We start from the raw sequence: 12792 nt of genomic DNA on the forward strand, positions 1-12792 counted from the left end.
GACACAATCATTACCTAACTTGCTTATCTATAGTTCTCAGAGGTAATTCACTGGCAGAGGAAGGTGGATCTCTGTGAATTCAAGACCAGTCTGGCCTCATAGGAGTTCCAGAATAGCTAGGACCATGTAGGGATATATGCACTTTTTTTTACCTCAAAAGTGCATGTATCTTCTGTGCAAAGTACCAGACTGGATTCTGCCCCAGCCCATCACAGAGGAGAAGGCTCTATGAGGAAGACGGGACTGCCTGCAGCTGCAGTGTATGTGACGAGCTTGTCTCTGACTGACAATTGAATCCAGGGCTTTCCCCCGTGACAGCAGCTGGTTGCTTTCCCTCTCGCCACATCTGGAAAAAATGATTCAGGTGGCACCGGGCTAGCCATGTGATCCTGTGTGCTGGAGCACTTCAAAGTGGAAACGTGTGCTCTGACTTTCCCCAGGTTCTGCGAAGTAAAGGTCATGGCGTTTGTGAAAATGTGGGTGTACGGTGGTTGGCTCATGGGAAAGGGTTTCAAAGGCTCTGTCTGAGATAAGTTTGTCTCTACAGGAGCCCGGTCCCCCCGCTGGCCCTCACTGGATGAGTGGATCTGGAAAATCTGGTCCTTCCCTTCATGTCTGGGTCGGTAATGGGCCGATGAGCTCTGCCTCTGACTGGTGTCACTTTCCTCATTTACCTGAGGTTACTTGCCCTAGGACAGCGCTCCACCCACACGAGGAGGGCAAGAACAAAGGTTTAGGCCCCACCGCGGTTTCAGGTCTCTCTGTAATGACAGTTTTTTTTCTGGCCACATGAGGATGTTTCTGGTCCTGTCTCCACAGAGGATGCCACAGCTCTCTCTCAGTCTCTTCTGAGGCCGCCCACAGCACGCAACATGAGTGTTTTGGTTTCAATCTCAGCCCCATGTGGAGGTCAGCAAAGCCTCTCAGAACAGGAACAGAAAGTGGTCCCTCTATGCTCCTTCCCACTCGTTTCAGTCCAGCAGGTGATGCAGATAGCAGAAGTCATAGAGGGTTAGGTGCTGGGCTAACACCTATTTGCCTTCTGCCTTTCCTGTGTAATTAGGATGTCTATGTCTACAAGCCCAAAGGACCAGTTCACATGGAACGCTGAAGTTCATTTTGAGGCAGAGCTCACCAAGGCTACACGGGCAGGGGAGGCCTGGTGCTCCTGGCTGCTCAGTTAACCAGTGGATGGAAATGAGGGTTCCTCTCTGCAGAGCAGCCCCCCAGAAGCCAGCCTTGTCTAAGGCACTGCCTTGAAATCCTTTCCTGTGAGCCATTCATTATGCGCTCATGTTGGAGTGTGTCAGATAGAACTCAAAGCCAGATGTGAGGCAAGTAGACACGCTGTTCTCAAGGAAGCCCAGAAAGGGTGCCGGAGGATAGATGCATGTATGGCTTCAGAGAATTAAAGGAATGAATAGACATAGTGTAAATAGGACAGGTGCCAACCCTATAGCAAGAACTATAGACGACCGTGGAAAGCTGGATTGAGAGAGGCGCTCTTCCCTAGTGAAGAGCATACCATTGTCCAGTGCCAAACAGCCCTGAGACATACAAGTAACATTATATGGAGTGAACAGGTCATATTTAGGAATATGTATGTATCTATATATGCATTAATAACAGTTAATGAAAAATGAACCCAAGAATTTGAGGAAGAGCAGAGATGGTTGTATAGGGGAGGGTTTGGAGGGAAGAAAGGGAAGGGGAATGTAATTATATTACAATCTCAAAAAACCAAACCGAAACAAAACAAAGGGCAGTTTACTAAGCCAGGGTTAGAGGAATGGCTTAGCAGTTAAGAACACTTAACTGGGGGCTGGGGATTTAGCTCAGCGGTAGAGCGCTTACCTAGGAAGGCGCAAGGCCCTGGTTCGGGTCCCCAGCTCGAAAAAAAGAACCAACCAAAAAAAAAAAAAAAAAAAAAGAACACTTAACTGTTCCTACAGAGGACCCAAGTGCTCCTCCCGACACATCGGCTGGCTCCCAACCATTTCTAACTCTAGCTCCTGGGAATCCAATGCCTCTGATCCTGTGTCCTTCTGTGCATGCCCATACAGACACATAATTAAAAATAGAAAATAGGGGTTGGGGGTTTAGCTCAGTGGTAGAGCGCTTGCCTAGGAAGCGCAAGGCCCTGGGTTCGGTCCCCAGCTCCGAAAAAAAGAACCCAAAAAAATAAAATAAAATAAAATAAAAATAGAAAATAAATCATTAAGTTATTAGAAGCTAATAATGTAGCTGTTGAGATAACTACACACGACCGTGGTCTTATTTGTGCTTTGTAGCCATATTGAGTTTTAGATCCAGACATTAACGTGCATTAGAATAAATCTGGCAGAATATGTATTAAGTTGCATATATGCATTAATACAGAGTAGCCCCAGAATGTTTTTCATTTTCTTCTTTTTTGTTTTTGTTTTTTTTTTTTTTGTATATTTCGAATTTCATTTTTGCACAGAATAGATGTAATGGTTTCCTGTGTGTTTTTTTTTTAAATCAATAGAGATATATTTTAATTTAAAAGCTATGATGTAGGGGCAGGTTTGGTGCTAAGGTCCTGTTCCTCAGTTGGTTCTTGCTCTGTCAGTGAAGAAAGCCATGGACCAATTGCTGGGTGGAAGGGACAGAGGACTTTCAGGTCCCTGGAGAAAAAAAGGAAGATGCAAGGAAGGGAGAGGGAGTTTGTCATGCCTTGGAGAGAGGAGAGCCTGGCTGTGAGGTCTTAGGAGGAGCTGTGGGCTGTGGCTGCTCCTATAGGCAGGTGGTCAGAGATGTTTAGCAGGAAATAGATTCAACTGACTGAAGTGGGGGCAGGTGGGAGGAGTGGAGCCCAGAGTAATGATAAGAGCATGCTTTCCAGGTGGGAGATAATATCGCCCAGCAATTGTGCCAAGAAGGCAAGCTGAAAAGGAACAATTGTGTGTGTGTCTTTTATCCGTGGATTCAAGGGAAGCTGGGAGGGGGCTGGTAGCTTCACAACTTCCTGGAGCTAAGGCAGGATAGCAAAAAGTTACATGTAACATTATGACTCTGGACATAGCAGTACAAGGTTGTAATTTCAGTGCTCAAAAAGTAGAGGCAAGAGGATGAGGAGTTCAAGCCCAGCCTCAGCTATATAGCAAACACAAAGGGCACAGCCTGGGCTACAGAAGACCCTAGCTCAAAACACACAAATACACTCTCATGTGTACATACAGCCAAGTGTATACACACACTGATGTGCATATATTCGCATGTGTGCACACATTCATGTGCATACACACTCAAGTGCACATACACACACATTTAGATCTGGCTTAGCTTGTGTCACCTGGTATGAAATAATCCAAAATCAAGCCATAAGAAGTTAATAAAATTGTGTGGAAATAGTTAAGTACGTTTCAAATATATATATATATATATATATATATATATATATATATATTTAGAGTATATTTCAAGTAGGCTAGGTGTCATAACTACAATAATTCCCTTCAAGAACAGCCAGGCATGGTGCATGCCTTTAATCCCGGCTCTCTGGAGACAGAGATCTCTCTGGAGGTGGATTTCTGTCAGTGTGAGGCCAGCCTGGTCTATGAGTGAGCTCTAGAACAGCCAGGGCTATGTAGAGAGACCCTGTCTCAGAGAAACACACACACACACACACACACACACACACACACACAGAGAGAGAGAGAGAGAGAGAGAGAGAGAGAGAGAGAGAGAGAGAGAGAGAAGCTGCGGCCATCCCTGAGTAGTGACTTCTGAAGTCCAGAGAGACCCACAGAGCAGAGAGTGTGTAACAGTAACAGAGGACAATAACACAATCAAAATCACAAGGCCCCATGTGCATAGCTCTAGATCCTGGTGGCTTCAACCTGCCTCTCCCATGGGGTGATGCTTCTAGGCAGAGAAATGGGTCCAGATAAGACCACTGCATAGCTCGAATGGCCTAAACCGAGAGTTCTCTTACCCACAGCTCTGCACTTGCCCTGCTTAATAAGGGAATGAATCAGACTGTAGTATGAATGGAAATTCCTCTGATGCCAGAGACCTATCCTACAGTCTTCTGATTCCACTTGCAGAGTTCTGCAGCTCAAAGATGTTCTTTACTTCTCTTGATACCATCCTCTCAATTGCCATGAACCACCATGGGGAGATTCTTCCTTACAGGTTCAAACCACTCTTGCCCATCCCGGCATACTTTCCATGGATCTATTCAGTCTGCTCTCGTAGGGCCTGTGGTCAGTCCAGCCACACTTCCCACGCACAGCAGGCACTGAGAATCCCTTCTGGGTGTGCCAGTTTATAGCCCGTGGACCACCTGGACTCCTCAGTGTTTACTCACAGGGGATGCTATTTACCTCAAAGCTATCCCAGTCTGCAATATGGTGTTCCAATTAAGTCAATAAGCCGCTTTCTTCACATCTGTACTGCATTAAATTTCTCTGGACAAGGGCATCTTTCAGCGTGTGAGTCAGGGTAGATTATGAAGGACCTTGCTATGGTTTGACTGAGTCCCCCCCAGAGGTCTGGTGTTGGAAACTTACCCTAGAGCACAGCAAGGGTAAAAGGTGGGATTTTAAGAGGTGATTAGATCACATTGCTGCCTTGGTCAAAGGGTCAATTTAATAACATTGGGAGTCACTGGTTACCCCACATCGTTCCTTGTTCCATTCTTCATACATCACCCAGAACTCTTCTCTTGTGAGGACGGCATACAGAAGACTAAGATAACTCCCAGTTGTTTGGTAGCCTATAATTGCATTCACCATGGAGCCTAGCCTCGCCTTGAACTCACAATCTTCTCTGTCTTAGCCTCAGTAAAGCTATCTGATTCTCAGATACTGGCTTTCTGTTGTTGGTTGTGGACGGGGTGCACATCTGTCTGGGGATCGAACCCATGCCTTTGTGCATGCCAGGTAAACACTCTACCCTTGAGCTACATCCCTAGTCTGTTAAGATTCATTTCTGGTCTTAACTGAGTAGTTGTAGTCCCACGGGGTAAGAGCTGAGCTCCATAATGCTTCTCATACTCCAGACAGAACACACGAATTCACATTACTCATACTTCGGAACAACCACAGCGAGTTCCCAGGGACCCTCTTCAAGCTGACGGATTTCCAGATTGCTTCCCAGAACTAGAAAAGCACTTTATTTACTGCTCACTACATACCAGTATTCCAACCAGTGAAGATATGCAGAGGGTAAGGCGTGTGGGAAGAGGCAGAGTGCGCATGGCCTCAGTACCCTGTCATGTCCAAACCATCAAGGGACAGTTTTCCGTCGCTCTGTATTGTCAGGATTTAGCCAGTAAAGTCCACCAGCTTTGACATTTTCTCTGGGTGTCAAGCTGGCTGTTGGCAATCGTAAAGTTTGATATTCCGATTTTACTACTAATTCTAACTCTTAGATCGATCACATAGTATATGTTGTATAGTAGTATTTGAATGTGCAGGTTACAGCATGTGTAGGGGTTAGAGCGGTTGCAGCTAAAGGAATCTTCTGAAGCCAGAGGCCCAGCACTGGAATAGGCTGAAGAGGAGCCTATAGGGGACCAGATAACATGTCCTGCAAACCATCGAGATGGCACTGAGACATCAGGTGCTGGTTGCAATGACAAACTGAGTATTTAAAGTGAGGCGGGAGAAACCGCTTGACTAGTGCTCCAGGGACAGAGGCAGGAGTCCTCTGCTGTGATGTGGCCTTGACTGGTCGCTGGTAGTCAGCATGCCTGGCCCATTTTGATCATGGGAGACCTTTGCTACTAGTGGGAGGTGAGGGGTATAGTATCATATCCATCTGGCGATATGATACGATACATTTTCAGATGTCATTGTTTATTACTTCCTGGAGTGCTGGCAGCTGGTGGCTGCTCCCTTGTACTCTAAGGGGAGTAACTTAGGTCAAGTCAGCTTTAGAAAAACGGAACTATTTAAGGCTAGGTAGGCAGAGCCAAAAAACCGGCTCCATCCAGCACACAGGACCTTAGAACAGGTCCAGCCCGAACTGCTCAATCATCAACCCTACCGCTCTGACGCCAATGCTTGCGATTTTTGGTTATTTGAAACAGTCTCACCGTGCAGTCCCGGCTGGCGCAGAGCTAACTCACTGTGCTGTCCAGTCTCCCAGCGGTCTGGCCTCTGTCCCAAGTGCTGGGGTTGCAGATATGTTTTACCATGCTAGCTCAGCTAGTTTGGTTTGTTTGGGGGTCAGGGTCTCACTATAGATCCTTGGATGGCTTAGAATTTGCTACGTAGACCGGGCTGTCCTCAGAGATCTGCCGACCTCTGCCTCCTGAGTCCTGAATCAAACGTGTGAGCCACTATGTCTAGCTACACTTGGAGGTCTTTGTGGAGATTTGGTTCTACTGACATAAGATGCACGAGATTAAATCATTGTCATGTCCCATTCACCTGATAACAGCTCTTCTCCTCTGATCCAACCTTCTGATCTTACCTTACTACTCTGGTACTACATGAAAAGTACCCTTATCTACCCAGGACTCTGGAGACAAAGACCAGACTCCCCACACCCTCCAAACACACACACACACACACACACACACACACACACACACACACACACACACACACACACACACACACAACTACTCACACACCTACCACCCCCCAAACACACAGAGACAGACACAAACATAGAATACCTTTCCTCCAGGCACTCCTGTCTATCCAGGAATGAAGAGATTCAAAGAGATACTCGTGCTATCTAAAGAGACACTTTGGCTATCAGACTGAAAGGACAGATCCCAGGAAACTGGAATCTCTTTAGGGATCTGCAGGGAGAGGATGGAGCTGAAGCACCTGGAGGGGGAATTTGTCTACAGGAGAAAGAGCTATAACTTGTCAGAAAACTTTGCAGGAGAGACTTGGGGATGGAAGTAGCCGGCAGGGAACTACATCTTGCCTGAAAGTGTAATGTGCAAGCATGTGTCTGTCTGTACACACACACACACACACACACACACACGTTCACATTTCCCCAGGAGAAGTAATGTGAGACACACATATTGAGGCTGACTCCATGGCAGGATTCAAACCAGCAATTGAAACGAGGCCTACATCTCTGTTTCTAAGATCTGGGCAATTCTAGGTGAGCCCAGGCCTCAGATGCTGCCCCACCACCTGGCCTGAGGTAAGGACAGGTCAGCAGCAGTTTCCAGATTTCCATCAGCTACTCCCTCAGCCACAGTTTCCAGACCTCGTCAGTGAGTTTGCAGCCCTGGCACCCCAGTAATGGAATGACCATAGAGATGGACCCAACAGATTAACATAGAACTCATGTACCCCGGAATTCCCTAAAGTGCTTTAAATCAGGCCTGCAAGCTCACTTGGTTGTCTCTCTATTCTGGTAATGGGAGGCCCCAGCGTGCTGGACCTCTGTTGTTATGTGGGCAACTGCTTTGCTGCTGGGAAAACTGAGCCAAAGGCTTTAACCCTGCACAAAGGGCCATAGCTAACATCTACACTGACAGCAGATGGGATTATTGACTGCTGAAGGAAAAGCTGAAGGCATCATGGCTTCCTCTCAAAGTGGCCATAATTCATTGCCCCCGGACATCAGAAAGGGACATCAGAAATAGCCTGAGGGAACAGGCTACCTGAAAAGGGAGACTGCCCAGGCTTCCACTGCCAACATCCTGGTAGCTTTGCTACCCCCATCCATCTCCCAGCCATCCCTGCATATACTGCTAAAGACGAACAGCCTCAGGGGGTGGGGGAAGCCAAGAGAAGATGGTTGCTGACCTCTGAAGGCTGCACCATCCCACCTAAGGAGCTTGCTAAGCTGCTCATCCCTCAGAGTCATCGAGCTTCACACCTGGTCACCGAACACTGAAGGAACAGCTGTGAGCAGCAGGTGCAAAATATTCAACTTAGGTCACTTGGTTGATCAGGTGATCTCAGATGGTGCCACCTGCCGGGCTGTGAACCCCTCAGGCTATAATCAAGGAGCCACTCCAGGAACCAGAACCAGGGGTCAATGGCCAGGGGCTAATTGGGAAATAGATTATACAGAAATAAAACCAGGAAGATATGGGTGTGAGTATTTGCTAGTTTTTATACTATACTATACTATACTATACTATACTATACTATACTATTTTATACTATAGGGTGGGTAGAAGCCTACCCTACAGAGAAGGAGACTGCCAACAGAGTGGCAAAGAGGCTTCTGGAAGACATCAGACCCAGGGATGGTTTGCCTACCTTGCTTGGGTCTGACAATGGGCCAGCACTCATCTCTCAGGTAACTCAGTATCTAGCACAGGTTCTGGGAACCAATTGGAAATTACATTGTGCACACAGACCGCAAGAGTTCAGGGCAAGTACAGAGGATGGCTTGAACCCTGAAGGAAGCCTTGACCAAATTACTCTTGAAACTGGTGGTGACCGGGCGTCTCCTACCGCATGCCTTATATAGGGCCAGGAGTATCCTCTATACTTCAGCTCTCCCCCATTGGAGATTCTGTATGGGAGGCCTCCTCCCATGCTGCCTTTCGGTTTGATATCATAGCTGAATATCACCAACGTAAGTTTTTAAAATCCTGGGAAGCCCTCTATCAGGCTTATGAGTCTGCTCTTCCCCTAACCCCATTGCTTTGGACAGGTGAGGAAGTCTGGATTAAGAGAACCTCAAGACTCTGGAACCTCGCTGGAAAGGGCCTCACACTGTGATCCTGACCACGCTGACTGCTGTTAAGATGGACAGGATCAGGTCCTGGATACACCACTTCCACATTAAGCCTGCCAGGAGAGACCATCCAGCAGTTGAGGTCCCAGAGGAGGAGACTTCCAGAAGCGCCACAGGACAGATGGAAGGTCACCCCACACCCTGTGGATCCACTGACACTGCGACTCCAGTGCTCCTGCTCCTGCCTGCTTGCTGCTTCTGCATTGCTGCACCAGCCACTGCCCCTCACTATCTGGGTACCTCAAGAGAGGATGTGACAACCTTGTCATCAAGTTCACAGGGGCCGAGAAGGCCGATAGGACTGCTGGTTTTAACTCTCCTCTCCCCAGACTTAACACAGAACTGTTGGTTACCAGAGACTCTGCGTTGGAAATAAGGTATTCCCAGCCTAGTCCCACCTCTGCAATCACACTGTAACCCCTACTGTTGCAGGATACATGCTGCCCCCAGAGAGCGCTTGGGGGCTTGTACTCAGGGCTTACTCCATGCGTTTATGGCCTGGTGGTAAAGACCACTGAGGATTTTTATGTCTTCAACCAGCTAGCACCTCCAAGCAATTAGGCTAAAAGGGTGGCCATTTCTGCTGTGTTACTAGGTTCTCTCCTCGACATAGGCCTGGCTGGAACTGCTAGTGTAGTGGCCTCAGAAACATCTCAAGGATTCGAGATGGCCCATTACTGAAAGGAAGGAATGAGAAGGCTAGGCTGACTCCATGACAGGCTTCAAATGGGCAGTTAAGGAGACTAGGCCTAAATCTGTTTCTAAGAACTGGGCAAGTCCAGGCCTCAGAAGCTGCCCTGCCACCTGGCCTGAGGCAAGGACAATGGGTCAGCAGCAGCTTCCAGATTTCCTCAGCAACAGTTTCTAGCCCCCCACACCCCTAAAATGGGATGACTTAGAGATGGACCCTAACAGAGTAACAACAGAGAGTTCACATACCCTGGAATTCCCTAAAAAGTGCTTTAAATCAGGCCTGCAAGCACACACACACACACACACACACACACACACACACACACACACACACACACACACACACCCCAAGAAGAAAGAAGCTTCTATTTACTTTGGAAGATAAAAGCCACATCTTTTGTATGGGCATCCCTCCTGCCATTCTGCCCCCCCCCACCTCCATGCACCACATTCCTGGGCCCTATGGCTGGGGCTATTTCTGAGCATGGAGATGGAAGGCCCTTTTATCTCCACCATGTTACTGTTTCTGTCTGCAACACATCCTAGGCATCAAGAGTAACACTGCTGTCCTTAGGTCCTAAGGAGCCTTTCCAACAAGGTAAGGTCCCTCTGCACCTTTCTCCTTTGCACCAACCTGAGATGCCATGCTGATGGGTTTAAAGGATAGAAGAAGACAATGGGACATCCAGAATGGTGGTGTGGTGGTTTGAGTGAAAATGTCTCCCATTGGCTCACAGGGAGCAACATAATTGGAGGTGGGGCTTTGCTGGAGGAGGTGTGGCCTTGCTGGAAGAGGAGTGGCCTTTCTAAAGGAGGTGTGGTCTTTCTGGAGGAGGTGTGGCCTTGCTGGAGGAGGAGTGGCCTTTCTAAAGGAGGTGTGGTCTTTCTGGAGGAGGTGTGGCCTTGCTGGAGGAGGTGTGGCCTTGCTGGAGGAGGTGTGGCCTTGCTGGAGGAGGTGTGGCCTTGCTGGAGGAGGAGTGGCCTTGCTAGAGGAGGTGTGGTCTTTCTGGAGGAGGTAGGGCCTTTCTGGAGGAGGAGTGGTCTTTCTGGAGGGGGTGTGGTCTTTCTGGAGGAGGTGTGGCCTTGCTGGAGAAGGCGTGGCTTTGAGGATTTAGAAGCTCAAGCCAGACCTAGTGACTCACTTTTCCTGTTGCCTGCCTATCCAGATGCAGAACTCTCAGCTCCTTCTCCAGCACCATGACTACACACTGCCATGCTTCCCGCCATGATGATAATGGACTAAACCTCTGAACTGTAAACCAGCCCCAGTTAATGTTGTCCTTCATGCTGTGGCCATGGTGTTTCTTCACAGCAATAGAAACCTTCTCGAAAACAGGGTGTTTATGTTTAGTTAATTATTAGTTAATCTTTCTGTAGCTAACCCTATTACCTACATCGAGAGGTATTTCTAGATCACACAATGTTAAGGTTTTCCTTGTACGTGTTGTTGTGGCTCCTGGAAACTTTGTCGGGGAGAGCAGCCAAGGGACAGTAAGTCATACAGAGCTGGATTCTGAGACCTCAGTCTTGCCCTGGGTTTGAAACAGGGGGACAAACCTGGAATCCTACAGTCCTGGCTGGAAGGTTCACAAATTCAGGCGTCCCAGTCACCTACTTCTGTCTGCACCCTGCCACAGAGTAGCTTTGAAGAAGTCAAAAGCATGGTTCTGAAGGGATTGTGTGTGTGTGTGTGTGTGTGTGTGTGTGTGTGTGTGTGAGAGAGAGAGAGAGAGAGAGAAAGAGAGAGAGAGAGAGAGAGTGAGTGTGTGCAGGGAGAGTTGTAGCTGTCAGGCCTGTTCTGTATCCTTAGTGTTACCTGAGGGTATGTGGGTTAGAACTCATACAATTATATGAAAGAGTCAGGGAATTTACTTTTTATTATTTCAGACAAATGAACATACATCAGGAACATATTTAACCAATAAGAGAGCCAGTAGGATGCTAACACCAGTAATTCCTGTAATTCCATCACTGGAGGCTGAGGCAGGAGGGTGATGAATTCAAGGATAACCTGGGCTACAAAAATTGTCTTTTAAAAAATATCCTGTTTAATAATAATTAGCAAGTTAAAAAGAGGTTGCACTACTTAAAAAATTAGATAATTCGATGGGCCAGGCCTCATAGTACCCAAAACCAGCGTGACTCAAAGGGGAAGTGTTTTCTGAGAGCACAAAGAGGCTGTGTTCCAGAGATAGACAAGGTTGTATCTCATATGGGTGGACTTGGTAATGTGTAAGAGTCACCCAGGTGGTACTGGTTTTGAAGGCATGAAGGGGTCATGAAGAGCAGCTGAGACTGGGCACTGTGAGAGACCATGGAAGGCCATTGATGGCCCAGGACTAAAGAGGTCATGCAAAGGAGGTAAGGCTTGGTACCATGGAGAGAGCCTCTGAGAGGTTATTGGTGAAGCCTAGTTGCAGCAGAAGACAGCAGTCTTTTGGAGATGCCATTACCGTGAGATGAGCACCAAGAACAGCAGCAGCAGTGGAACCTAGAAGACAACATGTGTGCTACAAAGGGCAGAGCTGGAGAAGTGACCCAAGCCCTTGGAGGAGCCCAGAAGATCGTGAGCGGATCCCAGATATTGGATGGTTAGAGTTTGATTTTGCTTTCGATTGTGACTGTGCCCTTATATTTTTCCCCTCTTGAAGTAAGAAGGTATTTTAGTAGAGCCCACAGTTAAGAGACTTTGAACTTTAAGATGACTTTAAGTTTCAAGAGATTGAATATTTTAAAGGGATTGAAATTTTAATATGTAAGAATTTGTAAAGACCGTGGGACTTTTAAAGTTATTTAGATTCTTGGGGATGAATAAGAAAGTAAGGTTTGAGGCTTAATGATGATGTGTTTGTGTCAAGCTGACAAGGGGTTTTGTGCAGGATATTTTTGTGCATGATGTTTTGTGCAGGAAGAGAAACCCTAACTAAGACACATTGGCTACTAGGAACCCTGTTTCAAAGCAAAAACAAAACAAAACAAAACAGACGCGGAGGCACTCCTGCCTGGACTGGCAGAAGGTAAGCTATGGCTCGTTACTATTAAGAAGCATACCATGGGTGGAAATTTAAGATGCTAAAGAAACCTGAAGCAGAGAACTGAATGCCGAACTACAGGTAACAGCATGTGTCGAAACCCCCGTTACCTGACATAGCCTCCAACTCTGTCCAGCACAGAGTCTGAGCGGCTCTAGTCTTGCTGGGTCCTTGGAAGCGTATGTGTTCTTCCTTAGTAAGTTATCTCTGTCTATGATAAATTCTTCCTTTGGGGACCCAAGAACTCGAACCCTTTCTGGAAATGTCCACAGAACTCCCATATCAGCCAATATCAATAGGAACTCTTTAGTTTCCGGTAATTTGAGAAGAACCTGTAGAAGAGAAAGCCAGGAGGGAGCTACTAGTTCTA

Source organism: Rattus rattus, chromosome 11 (genome assembly GCF_011064425.1).
Source record: "Rattus rattus isolate New Zealand chromosome 11, Rrattus_CSIRO_v1, whole genome shotgun sequence".
NCBI classification, from domain to species: domain Eukaryota; kingdom Metazoa; phylum Chordata; class Mammalia; order Rodentia; family Muridae; genus Rattus; species Rattus rattus.